At 35.2% G+C, this 25,942-nt stretch overlaps 1 pseudogene; it reads left to right on the top strand.

Moving 5' to 3' along the window:
- The first annotated feature begins 11,754 nt into the window (after positions 1 to 11,754).
- Positions 11,755 to 13,707, top strand: LOC111993954 (UDP-glucosyltransferase 29-like; annotated as a pseudogene).
- The last annotated feature ends 12,235 nt before the right edge of the window (positions 13,708 to 25,942 follow it).

Here is a 25,942-nt window from a genome sequence, read left to right as displayed (position 1 = left end):
GCAATATTAGGATTTTGCAGCACACAAACAATATGTCTGCGCAGTTAAATTTCCAGAACCTCGCACCATCCCTTGCTAGTTGTTCCTTTGTTTGGGTTAATAGACTTTGTATTGTTCCAGCACATAATGCTGCTAAGCTAGCTTTATCTTCTTCTTGTTTTTTCTGTTTCAGTAATGACAATCTGCGCGCCCCCTCCCTTAAGATTAGCTTGTAATGCAGATTGTCCTTCTGTTCTTCCTTCTTAATTTAATATAATTGCAGCTTATAAAAAAAAAAGGTGTATTTTGTTATCATTTAGTTTTCAATGGACCCACTATTAAAAAGCTGGCATAGCTTTGTACATAGGACTCTTTTTTTTTTTAATATATATATATATATATGTTCTCTATTAAAAAAGTGGGTTTGAATAGGCTTTGAATGTAGCATTAATTATTACGAAGTATTAATTATTTGCTAGTAATAATTAAAAATGCGTATCAACATCCTAGTTAATTTTAAATTAGTGTTGAAGATGCTATCTTGAAGAGGTCATGCTTGGCTTTGGATTACATCCATATATAATGAAGGAAGCAATTTTTATACTTTGAAAAGTTCATGACTCACGAGGATGTTTAAAGATGATGATGCACAAAAATTGTTAGTAAGCTGACTCAAACGCTTCGATGGATACCTAAAGAACAAGAAATCAAGAACCAACAGAGAGCACTGATGGGGTGTTGACCAAAGACCCTTTGAAAGTTAAGTCAGCAAATGGAAGATCTCCAAGAACTCTATAGTGAGAGAGCTAGAGATTTTCTGCGTACCTTAGAGAAAATGAGGTTTGATACTTATACAGTGGTGGAAAGCAAACCAAGATCCCTTGAATGCAGGAGTCTTTTCTTGTAAAGGAGATTTGGAGTTAAGGCTCCAATATTTTAGGGTTTTCTTTCCATATAAGGAAGATATGAACGTGAGATAGGGTCTTTGGACGTGGTGTGCAGGTTATTTCCATGTAAGGACACATGCGAGAGGAATACATAGAGGATTAAGGGGCCCATCATGCCCATTCATTGGTATGATTCTCCGTTCATTGGCATGCAAGTGGTGAGGTGTAATTCTTCTGTCAGGCATATGTGAGAGTTGCCCGACGAGTTTTCAAGTGGAGCAATGTATCAATCCATATGAATTTAAAGAGATCTGACAGGGCTTTTATCACAACGGGCCCGGGGCTTTTACCATAATGGGCCCGTAGTTGGTAGGTCTCATGACTCATTCTTTGGGATGGTGAGGATGGGGACCGTCGGTCATTGCGAGCACCTAGCCAGATGGAGAAAGGAAATTTTGGTCTAAATCCTCGTGTTTTGATGGAGCCCAAAGGACGGGTAAGCAACGAAAATTTTACAAGACAAAAATACCCTTATCAGCTACACTCTACTCCGTGACCCATCGGAATAGCTGAAGCGTTGCGGAGTACATAGAATATTCCCACCATTTAATGTTTTTCGTTTCGGCAATCTATGCCATGAATGAGGGGCTAAAAGGTCTTTGCATTTCATGGAATAACACGTGGCATCTTCTGATTGGTTGATAGGAAGCATTGCGTCGCTTTGTTTTTCATGCTCCTTCCTTCTTTAAATATGTCCATGCCCTTCCAAAGTTTACTTTTTTTTCTTTTTTTTTTATTTTACTTCAAAAACTCACCCAAAGCTCTAGCTTTAATCTTACCCATCCGTCACCTGCTATTCGTCCTTATGTTCTGTTGCTTCGTCGGGCCCATTCTTCCACCGCCATCTTACAAGGTAACCTCTTCTTCCCTATGTACTTATTTTATTTTCTTTCTTCAAGCATTTTCCCTCGGTCATCGGTCTAGTATTTAGTTTACGTGTGAGTGACCGCTTAGTTTTCACTTGTCGCTTGTAGGTGAGAGGATGTCAGGTGATAGTAAAGTGACAAGCAGTCATGTCCCATTGATTCGTCTAGATGACGAAGATGTCTATCCGTAGGGCAATGACACTATGACAGGAAATTGGACGAGCTTTCAAGATAGGGAGCCATCAGCTCACCTTTTAGAAGAAGAAATGGAGGGAGATGACGAAGAGATGGAGGGAGAAGAAGAAGAGGCAGAGGAGGAAGAAGTGGACAAAGATGAGGGAGATGGAGAATAAAGAGATGGAGAAGAAAGTGATGGAGAGGAAAAAGACGGAGAAGGAGATGGAAAGGTCTCTGAGTCGTCGGGAGATGACTTCAGGCCTTTTATTCTCCCCAAGATTTGGTTAGTGAACAACTTTCTCCCCAAAATGTCGAAGAAGGTGTTTAATAAACTCCATGTGCTACTCCGGACGAATGGTGGATATCGGCTTTTATGAGTCCATCTTCATCGCAGGGTTAAGGCTGCCCCTTACTAAGCTACACTGTTGGCTAGCGGATTGCCTAGGCGTGTCCGTCTGCCATATCTACCTTAATGCTTGGAAGATTTTCATCGGTGCCGAGGTGTTGTGGGGGGAGGTGAGTGGGGGCCACCGTTAGCTTACTTTGGATGAGTTCTTCTACTGCTACAAACCTTAACAAATAAAGTCGTTGAAGGTTTTTATAACTTCGTGACGCGCAAGGCGACGTTGAAACTGGTGATAGACATGCCTAATTCTAACCACGATTGGAAAGGTAGATGTTTCTTTGTCCATGGGATGGACTGGGTGTCTAGACCCGAAGAATGGATGAATGTAGTTGAGTTTGATAATACTTGGGGAGTCTTAGACATGGCTGATGAGTCGTCCGTAGTACAATTAATCTTTTGTTGCAAAATTAGATACTACCTCTCTCTTCTATATATTCCTATTATTCTGTCGCTAACCCTTTGCTTCTTTCCTTTGCTTTGGCCCGTCAGCCCAAGCGCCTACTATGAATAGCGAGGAGCAGAAAAAGAGAGAGAATCTGGTCCGTTGAGAATGAAGATAGGAAGCTTCTTCACCTTTTCACTCCACCATTCACAAAACATAATAAATATTAGGCCAAACAAAACCCCCACTCCCTGTCCAATACGCTCTCTTTGCTTTGACTTCTCTGTCTCTCTTTGTTTTTTTTTTTCATTTTTAACTTTTATTTTTCCCATTATTCATAGAAATTTTTTTCCTTTAAAAAAGTTAAAGCTTTTTTCAGGGATTTCTATTTTTTTTTTTTTCATTGTTGATCAAACTATCTTATATATAAAATATATATATATATATATAATTTTTTTATGAAAAAAAAATTATTTTTTGACGGGTTTTTATATTTCTCTAAAAAAGTAATGTCAAAAGTTTTTTAAAATAGTTTATTAATAAATGCCGTAACAAGACCATTTCGTTTTTATTTAGCCAAAAAATATCTTTTCTTTTTCTATTTTTAAAGAAAAGATTAATAAGATCTGTTGTTCTTTAATAAAAGGCTGTACAATAATTATTTCATCAACAACTCACATTTACAGATTTTTTTTTATTTTAAAATTGCTACTTTTATACTATCTTTTTCTTTTTGGAGAAAAAAAAACAAAAAATAAAAGAGCTACTTTTACACTAATCTATAAACTTTGATTGGTCAATTATTATTTATTGTACTAGTTTGTTACTGTTTAGTGTTCAAGATTAGAAGTTATTAAAATAATCGTATTTCATTTTTAAACTGACGACTTGCTATTACTATCAGTTGACTTGCCTTTTTTTCAAAAAGAATTGCCGACCCTAAGGCCTAAGTAGAGTTAAGGAAAAACAAAAAAGTCAGTTTATTTATTTTATATATTGTCCAATTATTAAAAGAATTTAGGTTAGTTCTTTGACATGGTTTTGAAAATCTATGGGGACGGCAGTATAGTTCAATTTTTTTTTTTCTATGCTTACTAGGATCTTCAATTATTAATTTGGGTGGGAATGAGACAATTTCAGGCAATATTGGACTCTCCCTAAGCTGTGTTAGAGTGTGACTGATGATTAAAAAAAAAAAAAAAAAGTTATGTGCAAGGATATTTGTACTTGGATAAAATTAGATTTTAAGTATGCATTTAGATAGAGAGTCTGCGTCTCACGTTTGCGTTTTCCTTTTATTTATATATTTATTTATTCAGAATAGTGTTTTCACATGAGTTTTGTTTGTCAATGGGTCCTGTGCACAGCATTTAGATAGAGAGTCTGCGTCTCACGTTTGCGTTTTCCTTTTATTTATATATTTATTTATTCAGAACAGTGTTTTCACATGAGTTTTGTTTGTCAGTGGGTCCCGTGCACTGTGCACAGGACCCACTACCTCTTTTACCGGCCAAATAAGTGGGGGGCAGTGCACACTAGTGGGTCCTGTGCACTGTTTACGGGACCTACAAATCTATTTTTTCAGCAACTTTTTTATTAAAAATGGCTCTCATGGCATTATTTACACATTTAAAAATTATTTTACTATAGTGTTTTTAGCTTTCAATTTTTAGTTTTCAGCAAAATAAGTAGTATCTAAACGGACCCTAAAAGTCATATATAAATAGGAAATGAAAATAAATGTACATTTTAAGTTAAAAAAAAAAAATTCCATTCATACCACAAAGAAGTGGAATAGAAATTTAGGATATAGGGTGAGAGGTAAGGGCTGAAGTTTAAATTTTTAAGAGGGAGTTTTATATACATATACACTTAAATTATGCTAAAGTTTGATTTTTATTTTTTATTAAAAAAAAAAAGGATAGAATTTTGGAGTAATAATTGGGCCGTGTTTAAACCAATTGGACATGTTGGGCTTTGGGCTAGACAGATTCCTAATGACATATGTGCTAGGGTTAGCGCAGGCCTATGGTCGAGAGATTTATTTATTTACTAAAGTGGCTTGGCTCAGTGACATCCCACAACTAAGAGATTCTTATAAATTGGCTCAACAATGGCTCATAAACCATGACAGCTACGTGTACAATTTGGTCTCGTGTTTAGCAAAAGCCATAAAAATCTAAATGAATGAAGAGCGATAATAGTTACACAATTTTTATACGGGTGTGAGAGACCGGAAACTTTGAGGTGCTCTCAAAAAGAGACCTGGGTGCTTAGGGCACATCTCTTTTGGATAATTATGTGGAGTCGCCACTTATTTTTTGTTTAAAAAAAAAATTAAAAAAAATACAAAATTTACATCAAATACATCAAACTTCATTAATTATGTAAATACAATCTTGGTCAAATACTCATTACAGGGCCTTGATCCTAAATACAATCTATAATCTTGGTAGAGTAATATTACAATGCTTTGGTCCTAAATACAATCTATGTAAAAATTACAAAACTTTGTGTAGACGACTAAATTTCTCGGTTCGAAATAAGTCAAACAAGTAAAATAGTATCACAAATGCGAATTTGAATTGAATATATGTGTGGTACAATTCTCTGTAATTACAAAAGAGTGATCCTCTGATTCGATCTCCTTGAAAGATTTGTTAATTGGATTTGTGGTAATGTGATTTTCACTTGAACACAAAGTATCCTTCAATTTGGTTGAAGGATGGATTGAAGATTGTTGAAACGGAATTACAATGAATCTCTGGCTATGAGCTTGTTAGAAATCCTTTGTTCTTCACGTTCTTCGTGTTCTTCGTGTTCTTCGTGTGTTCTTCGTGTTCTTGGTGCGTTCTTCGTCTTCGAAGGTTTGTGGTGGAAGTTCTTCGGGGCTTTAGAGGCTTGAATCCGTAGAGCTTCGTTGATTTGTGGTTTGTGATGTTTCTGGAGGCTTTTGAGCTTGATTCCAGTGAACTTTGAGATCTAGGAATATGATTTGGATGATTCCTCTTAAAAAAAAAAAAAAAAAGTTATGTGCAAGGATATTTGTACTTAGATAAAATTAGATTTTAAGCATGCATTTAGATAGAGAGTTTGTGTCTCACATTTGCATTTTCCTTTTATTTATTCAAAACAATGTTTTAACATGGGTTTTGTCTGTCAGTGCACGGGACCCACTACCTCTTTGACTGACCAAATAAGTGGTGGGCAGTGCACACTAGTGGCTCCCGTTCACTGTTTATGGGACCCACAAATCTATTTTTTCAGCAACTTTTTCATTAAAAATGGCTCTCACGGTATTATTTACACATTTAAAAATTATTTTGCTATAGTGTTTTCAGTTTTCAATTTTTAGTTTTCAGCAAAATAAGCAGTATCCAAACGGACCCTAAAAGTCATATATAAATAAGAAATGAAAATAAATGTACATTTTAAGCTTAAAAAAAAATTCCATTCATACCAAAAAGAAGTGGAATAGAAATTTGGGATATAGGGTGGGAGGTAAGGGCCGGAGTTTAAGTTTTTAGGGGGGAGTTTCATATACATATATACTTAAATTATACTAAAGTATGATTTTTATTTTTTATTAAAAAAAAAAAGGGATAGAATTTTGGAGTAATAATTGGGCTGTGTTTAAACCAAGTGGACATGTTGGGCTTTGGGCTAGACAGATTCCTAACGACATATGTGCTAGGGTTAGCGCAGGCCTATGGTCGAGAGATCTATTTATTTACTAAAGTGGCTTGGGCTCAGTTGCATCCCACAACTAAGAGATTCTTATAAATTGGCTCAACAATGGCTCATAAACCATGACAGCTATGTGTACAAGTTGGTCTTGTGTTTAGCAAAAGCCATAAAAACCTAAATGAATGAAGAGTGATAATAGTTACACAAATTTTACATGGGTGTGAGAGACCGGAAACTTTGAGGTGCTCTCAAAAAGAGACCTGAGTGCTTAGGGCACATCTCTTTTGGGTAATTGTGTGGAGTCGCTACTTATTTTTTGTTTCAAAAAAAAAAATACAAAATTTACATCAAATACATCAAACTTCATTAATTATGTAAATACAATCTTGGTCAAATACTCATTACAGGGCCTTGATCCTAAATACAATCTATAATCTTGGTAAAGTAATATTACAATGCTTTGGTCCTAAATACAATCTATGTAAAAATTACAAAACTTTGATCCTAGTTACAATCTACCAAAACAAAAGATAAAACACCAATCTACTATCCAAAAAACCTAAGTTCGGGGGTTAGGTTATGGGAAGATGTTAGGCAGTTATTTTGCCCAAATGAAGTCTGGTCTTCGAGACTCTAAATGACCATCATATACCCTTTCAAAAGATGCATGACATTTCAATGACATACTAAAATCCCTAAATTCAAAATTAATTCACTCTTTGAAAATTCAAAATCTGCAATTTTTATTTAAGAAGAAAACCATTTTTTTTTCATAAAAATTTAGATATGTATGTAATGAAAATACAAATCAATTTTGTATGCTTGAAAAATTCAGATTTGTATTTAATGAAAATAAAGATAAGTTTTTATTCAGAAAAAACCTCAGATCTGTTGTAGGGTTAGGATTTGTGGCCCAAGCCCAAAACAATTAATTTGTAGAGTATGGATGATAGAGCTAGGTTGACTGTGGAGCTCACAACGGTTGATCACAACGTTCAAGTATAAACCAGCATAAAAATACACGTAAAGATCAAATAAGCTGAAGTCCGAAAAGACTTATGATAAATTGAATACTAGTTACAATTCTTAAGGCTACAGTAAAACCTTTCTTTTTTCTTCCCCCTTCCTTATTAGGAGCCCTTCTTCTTTATATAGCATTCTCTCACATCATCCCCATCGTTCAGTTGTTCTTCATTTAGGTTCCTACTTGAGTGCATGTCATGTCATGTATCTTCCTTAGCTTTTTGTGAGTGGCGGTAGCTGAGGTTATACTGTTCAGAGATCTTCTCCACATAAATACGGCTAGAAAAGTTGCTGCAGTGCATTTAATACGGTGGTGGCAGCTTTTCCTTTTAGATATTTCTCCATTCTTCTTATCTCCAGGCGTGTCCAAAGCTTATCTAGACTGCTGAAGTCATTAGTAAACTCATTCGAATCCCCCAAATATTTATATGACCAAGAATCTTTTCATCCGAGGAGAATGATCTCTTTGGAACACTGATGCTCTCTTCGGACGGATCTTCTTCGCTCCCAAATATTCTTCTTTCGTGCGAAGTACCCCTCAACAATTTTAGCCTCTTTGGACATATAATAACCTTCACATTGGGTTTTAGGCCCACTATGTATAGTTGGGCTTTTTCCCTCCACATCTGTATTTAATGAAAATATAGATCAGTTTTTTATTCAGAAAAAATTTCAGATATGAATTTAATGAAAATATAGATCTTTTTTTTTTTTGTTTAGAAAAAATTGCAAATTTGTATTTAATGAAAATACAGATCTGTTTTTTGTTTAGAAAAAATTTCAGATTTGTATTTAATGAAAATACAAATCTGTTTTTGTTTAGAAAAATCTCAGAAAAATTTTCAGATCTATATTTGATGAAAATACAGATTTGTTTTTGTTTAGAAATTTTTATAAAAAAAATTCAGATCTGTATTTAATGAAAATACAGATTTGTTTTTTGTTTAGAAAAAATCTAGAAAAAATTTTTAGATCTATATTTAATGAAACTATAGATCTATTTATGTTTAGAAAAATCTCAGGAATTTTTTTTAGATCTATATTTAATGAATATACAAATCTGTTTTTGTTTAGAAAAAAGAAGTTGTAGTGATTAATTGTAGATTTCGAAATTAAAGAAGAATTAAAACATGTTAATCAACTAAAGAAAATTCCAACTAAACATATGAACATGGCATATATAAATTGGGAAAAAGAATCATATTGACAATGACATTAGACACATATTCATTAAAAAAAAATGCAATGAACAGCACAAATATATCAATTAAGAGAAAAGAAAAAGATACACAAGAACGAAATTAAATACCTGCTTGCATGAGTGTACCCTTCAACAGAAGAATACTTTAGAAATCAAAGAAATTTTCACTTCTTTGAGATCTAAAATATTTTACTTACAAAAAAAAAAAAAAAAATTCTTAAAGCCAAGGTTTCCAAAATATCTTTAACATAAGGGGACTAAAGAAGTCAGAAAAAGAAGGGCCCTCATTTCTGATCTTTTTCCTCTATTTATAAAGGTTGGATGCTTGAAAAATAAGCTGAATAAGATTAGATTCGAATTGGAATGCGTCATTATCCCCAAAAATTCGAAAATGATAGGTTTTATCTTAATCAGAAAGTTCCCGGGTTAGGCCTCAAGTTTGTGCCAATCAGCACTTGGGAAGTGCCGATTGGCACTCCAAGAGTGCCGATTGGCCCTCTTGGATGCTGAGCCCTTTTTCCAATTTTGGTTCGATTAGGACTTTTTTTGAGGATTTTTGAGTCGGAAATTACACCTAGATGCGTTTTTAATTCATATTCTAAAATTAATCCATTTTTATCTTGATAATCAGGTCTTTAAAGTAATAATTATCTGATATATAAATATTCTAAAATGAATTAATTATCAACAATTCCCTTGTTATCTGACTATCCATTTTATTCCCATGCAAACAGGATTATTTTTTACAAAAGCCAACAACCAATCACATAATTATTTAATTAATTTTAATTATTTAACCAATCAGAGTTAGTTTAAATTAATCAAATGATCAGTTCCATCCAAACAAAATTCATGCAAACCGTGAAAACTTGATCATGTCATATCTTTCAATCCGACAGTCTGATTTGGGAATCGAGCATACCGTTGCGACTGTTAGAATCTCAAAATTATTTTTATGATATGAAATGAATGAATTAATGCATATAATGCGACTATAATTTTTTTTTTTTTGGGTATATGAATGGTCATTTAAGCCATCTTCTAAGATTAATTATGGGTGCAAAATCGAGTGTCTAAAACGGGACTCATAGCAAAGCACGATTTTAGCTAAAATGTGAAATCGTGTTTTGATTATTTCAAAACAAGATTTCAGTTGAAATGTGTACGACAGCGTGTAACTTAATGTGTGTAACAATAATTAGTGATAAATGAATTGAGGTTAGCTTGGACTAACAAAGATACAAATTATTCTCCTATCAACCTACTGTAACAAAATAATGACACAAACAGGATCCCTTGAAAGCTCGTACTACATGAACATCAAGTTGCCATTGAGGAATAATTTAAAAAAAAAAAAGAAAAAAAAAAGAGTGATTCAACTACATGATTAAGCACAAAAAAGCAAAATAACTTAGAACTGAGAAGTCTGGTTCTCCCACAAGGTCCAAGCCCATGCTGATTTGGGGGCTATGGTAGGAACAATGATTTTTTTTTAGAGAGTTTTAACCTATGACGTCCGTTCCTGATGATAGCTCTTTATCATCAAACCAAGACACTAATCAGTTTGTAGTGTAGGCGATGATTGAACCTCAGATCTCTTATACAATTATCAGAGATTTTACCAGTTGAACTAGCTGAAATCCACTAGAAGCAATGGTTTGGTTGGTCAAGATATGTACAAATGGTCATCCCCACATTCATGTGCGCTTTATCATTTTTTTTTTTTTTTTTGAGAAACAACATGGGCTTTATCATGAAAAGGTGTATGATTACAATAATTATTATTCGTAACAATTAAGCATGAATCAACCTAATAACCAAAATATTAGAAATTAAGATTTTAATCCTTAGGAAAATTTATGGTGAGTGTCACACACATAATCTTTCCATGTCAAAAAACAAAAAGTGCATAACAACTTCCTTTTAGATTTTGTTAGAGCCTTTTAGTGATAAAATGTAAAATAAAATGAATAGCAAAATAGGATTTTTAAAAAAAGTCTGAAGTTAAGACTTTAGTTCTTGAAATAATCGTAAACGCATTATCTTCAACAGCAGAACCTCATCTATGTATATGTATCAAAGTTGAGAACCCTTACTCATAGTTTAAGCCAATCTTTGATTAAGACAAATAGGTTTTTATGACAAAAATGAAATGGTCATTCTCTATTACACACAAAGTATATACAATTTAATTTTGAACTGAAATCATGTTTTGAATAGCGATTTTAGTTCAAAACTTTTTGAACTGAAATCATAACACGATTAACACGATTACACTTGAAAAAATAATTTGTTTATGCAACGATATATGTACTAAAAATTAGCCAAATGAAATTGTCAGCATTTTGTGCTGTTGGCATCACTCATTAAAGTAGCTAACCGAGTCTCATCAGTTGTTATCAAATTTTTTTTTCTGCCACGTTCTATGAATTCTCGCTGTAACCTTATTCTCTTACACGTATTTTTTCCTTCTCCTCAAATCTCTCAATCCAGTGCCACGCCAACTCATGTTCAATCTAATAAAAAGCATTCGGCATAATGCAAACCAATGAACACCAAGGAACAAATATAAGGAGAGAGAGAGAGAGAGAGAGAGAGTAAATATGGATGCTACACAAAAGATGCTAAGAGGCTGAGTAAATATGGATGCTACACAAAAGATGCTAAGAGGCTGTTTGGATTTGCCGTTTCCATAATTCATAACTTTGTTTCCATCACCCACAACTCAAAAATGGTGGGACCCACGACTGAGAAGTTTGTTTGGTTTTTGCTTCCAGTTTTTGTTTTCATCACTCAATTATTTGATTTTTGAGTGATGAGTGATGATTTTTCAGTTTCCAAAACTCAGTTTCCAATGGCATTTTGGTAATTAAACACACATTGAGGGACCCACTAGTTAGAGGTCAGCCGCAACTTGACCTTTTTTTTTTTCCTCATTGGGTTTCGTGAGTTTGGATTTTCTTCTTCTTTTTTTCTTTTTCCTTTAACAGTGGTCTTCTTCTTCTTCTTCTTTTCTTTTCCCTTTCACGCTAGGTCTGGTCTGGTCTTCTTCATCTTCCCTTCTTTTTTTTCTTTTTTTTTTTCTCTTTTTTTTTTTTTCAATTTAAACAATACCCACAAACTTTTCAATTCAAACAATCTCCAAAACAAACCTCAACCCAAAACAAACACAACCCCAATTGCAAAAAAAATAAAGAAGGCACAGGGCATTTTTTCTTCTCCATTTCCACTGTCAGCACCATTATCTCAGTCTCAAACCCATAAAAATAAAGAAGACACAAGGTTGGGTCATGCCGCTGGGTCTCGCCGCTGCTGGGTCACTCCTCCTTCTTCCACTTCATTTTACTTCTATTCCTATTTTTCTTCGAAACCCACGTCTTCAAATTTGAAGATTTTCTCTTTTTGCTTCTTTGGTTTTCTGTCTAAGACCTCTATGTATATCTGTGCTTGAGTAATTGAACAACCTCAACCATTTTGAGAGGTACATATATTGGCTTAGTGGGGATGCTTTATGAGGCTAACAGAAGGGTCTGACTTGCTGATCAGGTATGGATCCCACAAAAAAGTTGAAATATTTGAGTGATAAGAAGTGAAAACAGTGTCCAAACGGGTGGGGTAGTGGAAACTGGGGTATTTTAAGTGATGAGTGGCGAAAATTGAGTGAGGATTAATGAGTGATGAAAAAAAAAAAAAAAAAACCAAACAGGGCCAAAGCATTCTAATGCTACCATGGTTGGCTTATGGTCACATATCACCCTTCTAAGAGCTATCCAAGAAGCTCACTCAGAGAAACTTGCACATATATTTTTGTTCCACACCTATCAACCTCGATTCCATCAAGCCAAAACTTTCTGAAAAGTACTCTCATTCAATACAACTTGTGGAACTAAATCTTCCATCATTGCCAGAGCTTCCTCCTCACTATCACGCAACCAAAGGCCTCCCACCCCAGCTCAATAACACCCTCAAAATGGCCTTTGACATGGCCAGTCCTAGCTTCTCCAACATGCTCAAGACCTTAAAGCCAGATTTGGTTATCTATGATTTTCTTCAGCCTTGGGCACCATCAATAGCTTACACCCATAATATCCCAGCTGTTAAACTTCATAACTACTGGAGCTGCCATGACTTGTTTTGCGCTTCATGCCATGAAAAACCCAGGTAAGGATTTTCCTTTTCCAGAACTTCATCTTCATGATCATATGAAAGTAAGGTTAACCAATTCGCTTGAAGGTTCTTCCACTGTCCACCCTTACATTAATGACAAAGAACGCATTCTTCAAAGCTTTGCACGATCTTCTAATATCGTTTTGATCAAGACTTTTAGAGAACTTGAGGGGAAATATATTGATCTCCTTTCTTCTCTAATTGAAAAGAAGGTTGTTCCAGTTGGTCCACTTGTTGAAGACCCTGTACATGAAGATGAGAAAGCCAAAACCATTGACTGACTTGACAAGAAAAAGGGTCTTCAACTGTGTTTGTTTCATTTGGTAGTTAGCATTTTCTGAGTAAGGAAGAAATGGAAGAGATAGCTCATGGGCTTGAGCTTAGCAAGGTGGATTTCATATGGATTGTTAGGTTCCCCGTGGGAGAGAAAATTAAGCTTGGAAAGGCACTACCAGAGGGGTTTCTGGAAAGGGTAGGAGAGAGAGGAATTGTTGTTGAGGATTGGGCACCTCAAGCAAAGATTCTGAGGCATTCAAGCATTGGGGGTTTTGTGAGTCATTGCGGATGGAGTTCTGTGATAGAAAGCATAAAGTTTGGTGTGCCAATCATTGCCATTCCCATGCAATTTGAACAGCCATTGAATGCTAGAGTGGTGGAGGAAGTGGGTGTAGCTATGGAGGTTAAGAGAGACAGAGATGGGAAGCTTGAAAGAGTAGAGTTGCAACTGTGATTAGAGAGGTAGTGATGGGGAATATTGGAGAGAGCATAAGGAGGAGAGCAAGAGAAATGAGTGACAGTTTAAGAAAGAAAGGAGAGGAGGAGATAAAGTGGTGGTTGACGAATTGGGCAAGCTTTGTGCAGCAAGAAATTAGTTTCAATGGTTGCACCAATTCTCGTGATAGTAAATATATGTATATATATATATATATATATAGCCTTGTTTGGAATATGTATGGTGTTCTTTGAGCACTGTCTTTAACTGAAAAAACTGGAATTTTCAGGTCTTATATGGAGATGGGATGAGTTGATTCACTGGGGTATTCAAGATTTCGAAGGCAGTAGTTTTAAAGAAATGCAAAATTGCCTAGGTTGCTTCAATCTACCGCATTTGGCTCCAACAAAATGCTCGGATTTTGTAATGGTGTTTCATCGGAAGAAGGTCTTCTATTCCATTATAGATGACATTAGATTTAGAGCTAGTTCTTGTCATAGTAAATGTGAAAAGAACTCATCCAAAACAGGGTACTTTGTAGTTGTTTGAGAATTCCCTCCATCTGGGTGTCAGTGTAGTTAATTGTAGTGTTTGTCTTTTGCAATAAAAGATCTTGATCATACAGAGATGGGAATTATTCCGACCTCAAATAATCACTAGTAAATCTTTGCAGGAACCACAGCCAGCTTCAAGAATAGGTCACTGCCGTTAACTCCATAGCCCACGCTGCTTGCTCTTGAAAAAATCTTAAATTGTGATCAAATAATTGGTTTCACAACAAGATTAGTTGTATCACACACTTGAAGTTATTGTTGGTATGGGTGGTGTTTTCATACCCTTCGGCTTTTTCCTTCGTGTCCCACATTGGTTAGAAGTGAACCATATGATGTTTTTATAATATTAAGTCGATCAACCTACTGCTGGATGTGAGATTCCCGTCACAGCTGCGTGTTAAACCCAAACCCGTTAGTTTTGTTTTGTGCTATATTTTTTCCTTTTAATTTCTTCAGTCCATTGGGCATTAACTGTGTAGAATATATGTTAGAGATACAAACTATTTTACAATTTTTTTTACAAATTGTTGATGCCAATAAGAGGTTCACTATATCAACATTTTTTTTTTTTTAGAATACTAAATATTTTTAACACACACGGAGAGAGGAGAGAAGATTTTTAAAGAAATTTACAGTAGTGTATATCCAAAAATGTCTAATTCTTGGATTACACAGCACAAATTTTAAATCTCTTTAATTCATACTCATTTTTCAAGATTAACTCACTATTTTTTAAAATAGTGCATTACTCTTGTTTTTTTCCTTTTTTTTTTTTTCATCCATTGGGCATTAAGTTTGCACAGTAACCATTAGAAGTTAGGCCCGTCACGGTGACCATTAGACGTCAGACCCATTGGAGAGCCCACGTCCCTTCTCTTTAGTTCTTTTCTTCTCCTGCCGCAACTCTTTCTGCCTCTCTGCTCCTCCGTTCGTTTTCTTCTCCCACTAAATTTCAACTCTCGTTTTTTGGTTTAAGGAAAAGCAAAGTAAAAATTTGTTCTTAGTTCTTTGAGGTTGGACGTGCATCCGTTTTGAAAATTGTTGCTATAGTCTAATACTAGGGGTTGTTCAACTAAAAGAGTTACACATACTGAATTCCACATCGAGTGACATAAATCAGACTTTAAGAATAATGCTATTGCATGATTTTATAGTTTTGTAAGACCTAGTACTGGCTCTATACTATAAACAATTAATGTAGTTGCCTAAAGCCTCAAGTAAAAAAAAAAAAAAAAAAAAAAAAAACCTCAAATTTTAACCGATATGGTTATTTCTTTCATTGTAATAGTATTAAGAGCATCAACAATGGTGGTGCGAAAAAATTAGAAATTGGCACCCCAAAAATCTACTTTATCGCCCTACTTTACAAAATACCTAACATAAATAGTTTTATTTGAGCATTCATCACAATAAAATAATATAAATAACAAAACAAAATAATATAAAAAAAACAATAAAATAATATATCTGCTACAATAAATAACAACCACCACACTAACACAATAAAATAATTTTTTTTACCATCTTGGCTGTGCACGGTAGCTCAGCAAAAAAAAAAAAAAAGGATTGCTCAACTGATGTAGCCCACTGTAGGGGCCTTTTTTGTGTACTGTGCATTGGGCTGGTCTGCTTTTGGCGGTAATGGGCCCGAGTATTCTGTGTAGGAGAGTTGAGACCAGTCCAATTGTAACTCAATTTGGACCGGCTTGTGCACAAACTAGGCCTCGTCTGCCAGAAGCGTACTTATGGCAGACAAAGTTGTTTCAAATGAGTTATGGTAGGCAGATATAATGACAACAAAAAAAAATAGAGTCCATTGACTTTTTATCAGAAAATGACCAAGTAATCCCTACTTATGAAACATAATCACAGTAACGACAATGGCTTTTACAAAAGAAATAAAGGAGTAAGTGATAATATGAGTTAATCAAGAATAAACATGAATCAAGTCAAGTCTAGTCCGTAGAGGCAAGGACCAAAGAGGAAGAATGTTTTCTCTCAATGCAACTAATCTCCTAGGAAAGATCCTGCCGTGGGAATTAATGACTTTGAGAGAACTGGACCTGAATGGTTAGTACCCAAAAGAATTTCGTTTTTTATTACTTTTCTCGAAGAGAGTAGGATTTGGAGAGGGAGAGAGGGAAATCGACCTACTAGTGCATGCCCACCATATTAACTCTCTTTGTTTTCTATTTTCTCTCTTATCTTTTTTTCTTTCCCTTGTTTTTTACTTTCTTTCTATTTTCTTTCGTGATTCTCCCCTGTTTTTTGATCCCCTGTTCTGGGCACGGCAAGGATCTTCTTATAGTGCCTGCCATGACCAGATTTTACCACTTTGCCCCTTAACCGTCTTTGTTTGGTCTGGGCGTACTTGCCGACAACCAAAGGGTTCGTCTGTGTGCCACTCACCCTAGCCAGACAAAGGCAGGTTTGTTCTTTCGTTAGTTTGTCGTGGCACCCTTTCTTGCCACAGTGTAAGTGCTTTCTCTCTCTATCCCTCATAGCATGCACCTAACGGTTCCCCCCTCAACCTTGCCTCTTTTGGGTGGTCTATCATCCTAGCAGGACATACCCCCCAAAAAAGCTTGGGGGAGAGCCGCAGAATAGGTCTTTTCCCCTCTCCCCACCACCAAACCATACCCCCTTTACCTTTAACCCATGACCCTACCACGTCCTATATTGGCTGGGTATAGGCTGGTGGTGCCTGGCCCTTGCGCGTGCTTCTCTTTCATGTATGTCCAAAATCTGCCTACTGCTCATGCGTTTGCCGCAGTTTAGAACTTTGTTTGCACAGTCTACCGCTCTTCTCTGTCCTTTTATATGGGCCGTTTTATAATTTACTATCCCCCTTAGGGGCTGGGCTTCATTTGACACTGGGCTTCACATTTCTTCTAGCCTATTTCTTGATTGTCATCATGTCCTATCATATTACTTTGTCATTCTTGCTTGTATTGACTTAATCATGTTAGGCCCTTTTTAGGCCTGCTGTGTGTTCTTTCCCATGACTATGGGTTTTTTTTTACTTATAGGCTCTTGTGTCCCTTTTGTTTTCCCTTGGACATCCTTGGCCCATTTGCTTGCTTTGGGCTTCCTCGGCCATTTTTCCTAACTTTGTATTCCCATGGGTTTTTACTAACTTTATTGGGCTTCACCGGCCCAATTACCTCATTCTCATCTTTGGGGTTTGTAGGCATGCCATCAATCTCCTACTCTCTTTGTTTACATTGCTTTGGGCCTGCCGCGGTCCATTCTTACTATTCCACATCGTATACTGCTCATGGGTTTGCTATTTGCTATTTCTCTCTTTCCGGGCTCTTTTGAGCCCATTTGCTTTCTCAAGACCCATTTATTTATTTTATGGACCTGCGATCCATTATTCCTGCCATTTGGACTTAATGGTTCTAGTTTCCATCCTTTTGCCAGTTTCTTTCCGGGCTCTTTTGAGCCCATTTGCTTTCTCAAGGCCCATTTATTTATTTTATGGACCTGCGATCCATTATTCCTGCCATTTGGACTTAATGGTTCTAGCTTCCATCCTTTTGCCAGTTTCTTTTCGGTCTGTGTTGTTGGGCTTCTTTCTTTCTTTATGATTCTTCAAAATGGCCCTCAACACCCAATTTTGCTATATTTTAAAGGTAAATTTAGCATTTTAGCAAAATGCCTACACCAATACTAATGCTCAAATTAAGCCAAAATATTAACCAATAAATAAAGCAATATTTTTTTGTCAAATAAAATAAACAAAAAGAGAGAAAAATGCTACGACCACAACATTTTTCATAACATTTTTATAACAAATCTTAAGTAGTAGGTTGTTACAAGCTGTTATTGATTAAAAAAAAAAAATTAGTGGTGGGTTTAAATAGAAAACAAGAAATAACTTAATACTTAGGATTTATTATGAAAAATGTTTTGAATGTAGTACTTCTTAAAAAAAAAAAAAAACAATACAAAAAAATTTACAACATTTTTCACAGTACTTGAGTTAGCTAACTTTTACTAGTTTCCATCTAGGTCTGCTGCTAACATCATTTTTTTTTTTTTTTTTTACTTTGTGTTGTGAAAAGTTTTGTCAAAATGCTATGGAAAGTTTTGTCAAACGTTTTGTGTCTATAGACTTTTTAAAATAAATAAATAAATTCTACGTGGTTCATATTAATTAGTAGTAATTTTGCATCTAAAACAAGATAATTAGTTTTCGCCTTAAGCGCCCGTGTGGACCAAATTTTGGTTAATGGGCTAACTCCTATATTGGGCTTACAACTTATTTGTTATTGTGGGTGTATGAGTATCTTACAATGGGAAGTTCCTTTGAAACGAAATCATTATTCGTGACTTGGTTACCTATTCTCACTTCAAGGTTGTTTGTTCTCGGTCTCTCTCCCTCTCTTTCTTGGTCTGTAGTGTTCTAGTTTGGTACTCTCTAGTGTCTAACCCCACATTCTTCCCCTTCTTTCCTTATTTATATCCTTCCTTAGTGGATCAGGAATGATTAGTTTCAGTATTTTTCGTGTAAGTGGGGTCTCTCAGGATTATTCCTGACAGACCTAGGCCTCACTTTGGAAATTAGGATTTTAAGCTTTGGGACTTACAATAGATGCCGAATGTTGCTCGGTTGTGATACCCCCCAAGGCATTACCGAGGTACTCCTCGGACTAGACTCCGAACAAGATCGGACTCCAGGAATTAACCAATCATGGGCCAATCTCCCAAGCACTATGGATTGGGCCTACTATGTAATTGATATCAAACCCTTAGCCCATGGGCCTGCCAATAATGGGCTGATGACCGTACAATAGCCCTCCCTTGATTCCTTCCCCTATCTCGGGGATGGAATCAAGGATTTTCATTACCTTACTGATCCCTTCTTGGGTATCTCAATCGCCAGTTACTAATTTATAGGTAAGACGACCTATACTTGAGACGCACAGAGTGACAGGCTGTCTAATCAAATGATCATTATTACCCGACAGTTCATGTACCGAGACCGCGCGTGTAACGATTATAAAAATTGGAATTAATGTTTTTTCCCGCTTAAACCTCATTTAATGTTTCCTCGATTTACTCCTCTATATATTGAGACTTTCCCCTTCATATATCATTTCTTACTTCTTTCCTCTCTCAGTGTTCATAGTTCCCGAGTTCATACCTCTTCCTGAGCACATCTTCTTTAGCGTTCCTACTGTAAGTCCCTCATTCTTTACCTTGTCTTTTAAGTTCCCCTTCATCTTTTCTGTCATAGAAAATGGGTTTCTCACATCTTCTTAGGATTAAGGCTACCTTAGACACTTTTAGGGCTAGATTTGACATTCCCTTAGATGTAGATGTAGCATATTGCCATGAAGGCCCCCCCATGTTGTGTTTTTCCCTTTAATGGCTATTTTAGAGGGTGGAGTAAGATTTCCAGTAAACCCTCTATTACTTAGGACGCTTAGGTTTTATAGCCTTTTCCCCAACCAACTTCCACCAAACTTCTACAGAATGGTGAGTTGTGTGAGTAGGCTCAACCATCTATATGGTCTTCACCTCGACCACCATGACATCAATTTTATGTATAGTTTGTGTGGTAATTTGAGGTCGGGGGTTATTATCTTAAAGTCCATGATACGATGGTTCGGCTAATATCGAGCCTCCCCGACTCCAATTGAAACTCAACAGGAGAGAATATCAAAGTGAGCGGTAACTGGCTTGTCAGAGAGCTAACCTGCCCGACCTCACCACAGGTGATTGGTCGGTATTTTTCTTTTATGTTATTTTATTAATTCTTTGATCATGCATGGGAGATATTATTATTTGGCATTGATTTTCTTTTATTTTTATATTCTTTTTACAATTGTTGTTACGTTAGTTACTCTTCTTAACACCTCTGTTTCCCCTTTTTTTTTTCTTTTTTTTCTTTTTTACATAGATACAAAGCGTTACAAGCCAAATCTCAACACCGTACATGCTACAAATTTGAATTTTGTGTTGCAATTCGAGATATTCGTGCATTACGACGGTCAATTGAGGGTGTCCCACCTTATCCTTGAATGTACTCCATCGTACACAAGCTACCAAGATCTCGAACAAGAGCTCACTGTAGGTAGGCCATTGCTGTCATACCTCGACGTACGGCTCCGTAGCTTTTTACGTAATGGATTAACACTCGAGAAAGCTCGGTGACTTGGTCCTTACCAAATAAGGGAGGGATCATTACCGCCAGTCAAAGACGGTTCAATAGATAGGGTGTTCCACAGTCAGGTCAAGCATATCCCCGTTGAAGAGCCAGTCACGTCGGGTCAAGCCGAGGGACCAGTGGTAGCGGAGCTTGTTGACTCCTCGTCAAAAGGGATAGAACCTGAGGAATTAGCATCCGAGATGGTGGTTAAAAGGAAAATGACAGTGGATCAGTTTCTGCCTAGGGGACAGTAAACCTCTCAGCAACAGGCTCCCTCTCCCCCAACTCCCTATAGGGGCAAGAGGCCCCAAGACACATTTGAGTCAACCGAGTGCCCCAGTGATGTGCCTTCTGGCACCCTTCCAACCTCGACCACTGCACCGTTGGTCATCTGAGAGCCTCTCTTAGACCCGGACCTATCGAGATTGTTGGCTCCAACATAGCTTCTTCTTCAACACCACCTGCAATGGGCTTGTAAAGTGTGTTTATGCTAGGTGACCAACCTCTCCTGATGACCTCCAGTGTCCAGAACTGAGCCAGCAAGCAAGGTGGTCGGTTCGCCAGCAGTTTGGGGCGGGCCCTCTTGTTTCTTGATGATGTACAGTACTTCACGGATGGCAGTAACGAGGCGGTATCCCTTAGGCTTAAGTGGTATACCATCGTGGTAAGTTCTAAATTTTTTCCTTTTGTCATTTATTCGCTTATCATCTCTACCTTAGTTTTTAACTTGGTGTTTAAAAGAAAATTTTCAGTTGTCTCGATAGGCTGCTCAACTGGCTCATATCCTGGAGGAGAGGTTGAAAAGTATGGTGGAAGGTGCCGAGAAGGAAAGGGCTTTCAAGGAGGTATCCGAGGCCAACTTACAGGATAGGGGCACTACACTAGAGACTACCAAGAGGAATGTTGCAGAAGCTGAAAAGGCTCGTGCAATGGTTGAACAAAGGGCAGTAGACTTGGAGGGCAAACTGGAGGAGGTTGAGATCAGGCTTGTTGAGGCCAAGAGTGTGGTTTAGGCTAGGGATAAAGAGGTAGTTGACTTGACGAAGGCAATGGTAGAGAGCGAAGACAAATTCTATGATATGGGGTTTGCCGGTGTCGAGAATTCCACTGAGCGAATCATGTTTGAATCTCAGCGATACGGGTTTGGGGAAGGGTGGATGGCAACCGTTAACACCCTGGGCGTTCCTAAAGACTCTCATTTCAGGGACCCTGAGAAAAATACCTTACCCTGAGCCCCCGCCCCTTCTTATCCAGGACTTTGCCCAGCCCGAAGAGGAAGATAACTAAAGCATGTGAAAAGTTTGTCAAATATTTTGTGTATAGACTTGGTTACAAAAAAAAAAAAAAAAAACTACATAGTTCATGTTAATTAGTAATTTAGTAGTAATTTTTGCATCTAAAACAAGATAATAAATTTTAAGTAATATTTATTTTTTTAAAATCGTATTTAAATGCTCCATATAAAAGGCCTCAATTTTAGTTTTCGCCTTAGGCCCCAAATACATTAAGCCACCCCTGTATACATAGCGCATAAAAAGCAATGGGTTTCATCCTTATATGGGTATCTACGTAATGTGTAATGTATTTGCATAATATATCATCACTTTACAGTATCTACATAATGTATATGCCAACAAATTCAATTCTCCTAAACAATTATCATTCATTATATAACGTAAAGATTGTCCCATGAAAAAGCAATTTAGAAGAATATAGGCATTATGTTTAAATTTTGTCTTTTACTTCATTCATTCTTTCTACTTCTTTTTTTTTTTTTTTTTTTTGCACTTTTATGCACGAAAGGATGTAACTTCTGCCTGGAAGAAGGAATTGGAGCAATGGGCAATTCTGTCTTGGGCAATATGGAATGCAAGAAACAAAGTTTATTTTGAGAATATTCAAACACAACCACAGGTGATTCTAGAAGGAGCCAATGCAGTTCTGGTGGCATATTAGCGAGTTTCGTCTACTCAGGTTTGAAGGATAAGCATGTTTTTGTGTACTAGAAAGTCATTGTTCTTTTTATAATTTTTTTGAAGTTTCTGTGGTTGGTTTGGTACCGTAACATGCATAGTGTAGGCATGTCTTACTCTATATATGTCTTCCTTTACATCAATAAAGTATTTATTTTTATTTATTTTTTTAAAGTAATTTCTACCTAGAATCCATCAAACTGAAAATTTCTTAGAGAAAAAAAAAATCAAGCTTGAAATTCAAAGCAAAGAATATAGGATTAGAGAAAAAGGAAAGAGAAGAAAGAAAAAGTGAGAGAACTTACAGTGAGAGAGAGAAGGCGCCAAAAAATTATGTTTCCCATAACTACAGAAGAATATAATATTTATAGGGGATGAAATGAGTGAGAGAGAGAGATTGTTTTCCTTTTTTTTTTTTTTTTTTGGAAAACAACCTATAAAAAATAAGCCTCATTTTTAATTGTTTTCCTTTTTTTTTTTTTTTTTTGGAAAACAACCTATAAAAAATAAGCCTCATTTTTATTAGGGTTTTCCGTTGACTAAAGATTGTTTTCCATTGACCGGTTTTTTTTTTTTTTGGTGCTATCAAACACTGAAAAATGCGGAAAACTATCTTTACAGAAGATTTTCCAATGAAACAAATAGAGCGTAAATTAAAAACTAAAAAAAAAGGTGTGGCTCTCATTGTTTTGTTCAGGGGCGACGTTGTGTTCAAGCCAGGGGGTTCAAATGAACCCCCTGACTTGTCAAATTTTTTTTTTTTTCATAAATAAAAATTTTTTAACTTTTGTTTTAACTCCTCTAAAATAAAAATTTGAACACTTTGACCCTAAATTTTATTTAAACCTAACTAAAATAAATTTAAATATGATTATCTTAATGCTACTTTCACAATATTTTCACAATAAATGTTATATGTCCAGTTATAACTGGTTTTTATTTGGACCCATAATTAATATTACTTTTTACCTACCATTAACAACTTACCATCTAGATTTTGTTATAAACCTTTGAAAGTATTGTGTATTGAATATCATTAAAAAAAAAAAGTTTCATTTTTGCTCATTTGTTAAAAATATATATATATATTCTTTGCAGGACTTTAGCTTACTTTACTTTACATTTGGGATTCTTTCCCATTCTCTTTATCTCTCTTTTGTATTTTCTTAGTTTTTCTCTTTATTTGATAAAATTGTTTGATAAATACTCTATAGATATTCAAGTCCAAGAAGTTTTTTAGTGCTTGTTTAAATTCCAAGAGAGCAATCACATGTATGATTAAAAAGCCATACATGATTCTAAAAAAAAAAAAGCCATACACTTCAAAAGCAAAAACTTATATTAGTTACTATTTTTTTTTCTTTGTTTAACATTACTCCTAGTTCTACTCTTAGGTGTGTTAGTATTCTTCTTTATCATATTTTTATTTAATTGACAATACATATAAATATAATAAGTTATTATTAATTTGACAAAAATTTATGATTAATTATATTTGTTGCCTTACTGATCTTTAAACTATTAATAACTTTTTTATACTATTGTATAATATAGTTGTATTGTATACTGAATTGTATTTAGAATACTATTTTAGATTATTGTATATAATATGGAAGTTGTATGTACAGAAAAAAAAAATCATTTTATTTTTTATTTACTCTTATGACAAATTTCTTGCTATACCATTATTGAACCTCCTAGAAAAAAATTCTGGAGTTGCCACTAGTTTTGTTGTGTATAGCAGAGCACAATTTTTAAAAATATAGGGGGCTATTTGGTTGTGTTGTTTAAACAATAATTTTCGTTGTTTAAACAACACAACACAACACGTGTTTTCACAATACTTTTTTTATCCACATGTATTTCCACAATACTTAAACAATGTTACTAAGACAACATTACCAAACGGTCCCTAGGTTCAATTGGTTCAATTGTTTTGTAACTTTTGTTTGTAAATCTCTCTCTCCCTCTTTTTAAAAAAAAAAAAGCCATACACTTCAAAAGCAAAAACTTATATTAGTTACTATTTTTTTTTCTTTGTTTAACATTACTCCTAGTTCTACTCTTAGGTGTGTTAGTATTCTTCTTTATCATATATTTTTATTTAATTGACAATACATATAAATATAATAAGTTATTATTAATTTGACAAAATTTTATGATTAATTATATTTGTTGTCTTACTGATCTTTAAACTATTAATAACTTTTTTATACTATTGTATAATATAGTTGTATTGTATACTGAATTGTATTTAGAATACTATTTTAGATTATTGTATATAATATGGAAGTTGTATGTACAGAAAAAAAAAATCATTTTATTTTTTATTTACTCTTATGACAAATTTCTTGCTATATCATTATTGAACCTCCTAGAAAAAAATTCTAGAGTTGCCACTAGTTTTGTTGTGTATAGCAGAGCACAATTTTTAAAAATATAGGGGGCTATTTGGTTGTGTTGTTTAAACAATAATTTTCGTTGTTTAAACAACACAACATAACACGTATTTTCACAATACATTTTTTATCCACATGTATTTCCACAATACTTAAACAATGTTACTAAGACAACATTACCAAATGGTCCCTAGGTTCAATTGTTTTGTAACTTTTGTTTGTAAATCTCTCTCTCCCTCTTTTTGAAGAAGAAGCTCATTTCAAGAAACTTAAGCAATACCATGTTAATCTCACTCTCTATGTAAAGATTTGTGTTTCCACACATCGTTTGGAATCTTGATTGCCCTAAGAGGCTAACCTCTGATTCCATGCTTTACTTCAGTTATTACAGATGCAAATCTGAGAGTTTTTCAACAAAGCAAACTTCTCCATAGATATGTTTCACTGATTTAGCAAAACTAGTTCAACCATCCTGATTCTTGGTTTTTCCAGTTGAACCGCCAGTCACCAATTTTATCCGATTTTTCCTTTATTTTTGGTTTTTCTGAATAACTGGACCGGAATAGTGTTTGGTGTTGAGGTGCATGGCACCTAGAAGTCCAACCTATATGGAATCCTATTTCATATAGAAATAGATGTACCAATTGCACAAGAAGTCAAAGACTTCTATTCCTAGTTATATTAGGAATGTTAGGGGGTAGAAGCTCTTATAAAAAGATTGGTATGTGTGGTTTCAAGATAGAGAGAGATTGAAGAGTGAAACACGGTTTTGAAGCTAACTGAAGGAAAAAGATTAGTGTATTGTGCGGCATTGAGGGAAAAAAGAAAAGGTGATTTTTCTTTTGCTCAAGACACAGAAGGAAAATAAATTGGGAGTTTTCTCTAGGACGATTATTTGGGTGCTGCAATCACATAGAGTTGAAGTATTCAGAGTGGAAGATCTTACAATCGGATTTTGTGATGATGTTGTATTTGTTCCTAGAGATATTATTGTATTTTATGGTTTTACCAATTTATTGTGAACTCAAGTTTTGAGTATAACTTGAGTGTTGTAATCTCTATTTTATTATAGTGGATTGATCGAATTTGCCCCGTGATTTTTCCTCTACACTGGAGGGTTTTCCACGTAATTTTTTGGTGTTCTTGTTGGTTGATTTTTTTATTGCTTCTGTAGATTTCTATTTTCTTTGTTGCTTGGGTTATATTTAATTTAATTCACACATAGATGGGGATTTATCCCAACATTTGATTTTTGATTGAACCGGTTGAACCTGCCAATCTGGTCTGATTTTTAAAACCATGCCAAGAAGAC

Source organism: Quercus suber, unplaced genomic scaffold, assembly GCF_002906115.3.
Source record: "Quercus suber isolate HL8 unplaced genomic scaffold, Cork oak 2.0 scaffold_79, whole genome shotgun sequence".
Lineage (NCBI taxonomy): Eukaryota > Viridiplantae > Streptophyta > Magnoliopsida > Fagales > Fagaceae > Quercus > Quercus suber.
This window is presented reverse-complemented; position numbering and strand designations above follow the sequence as displayed.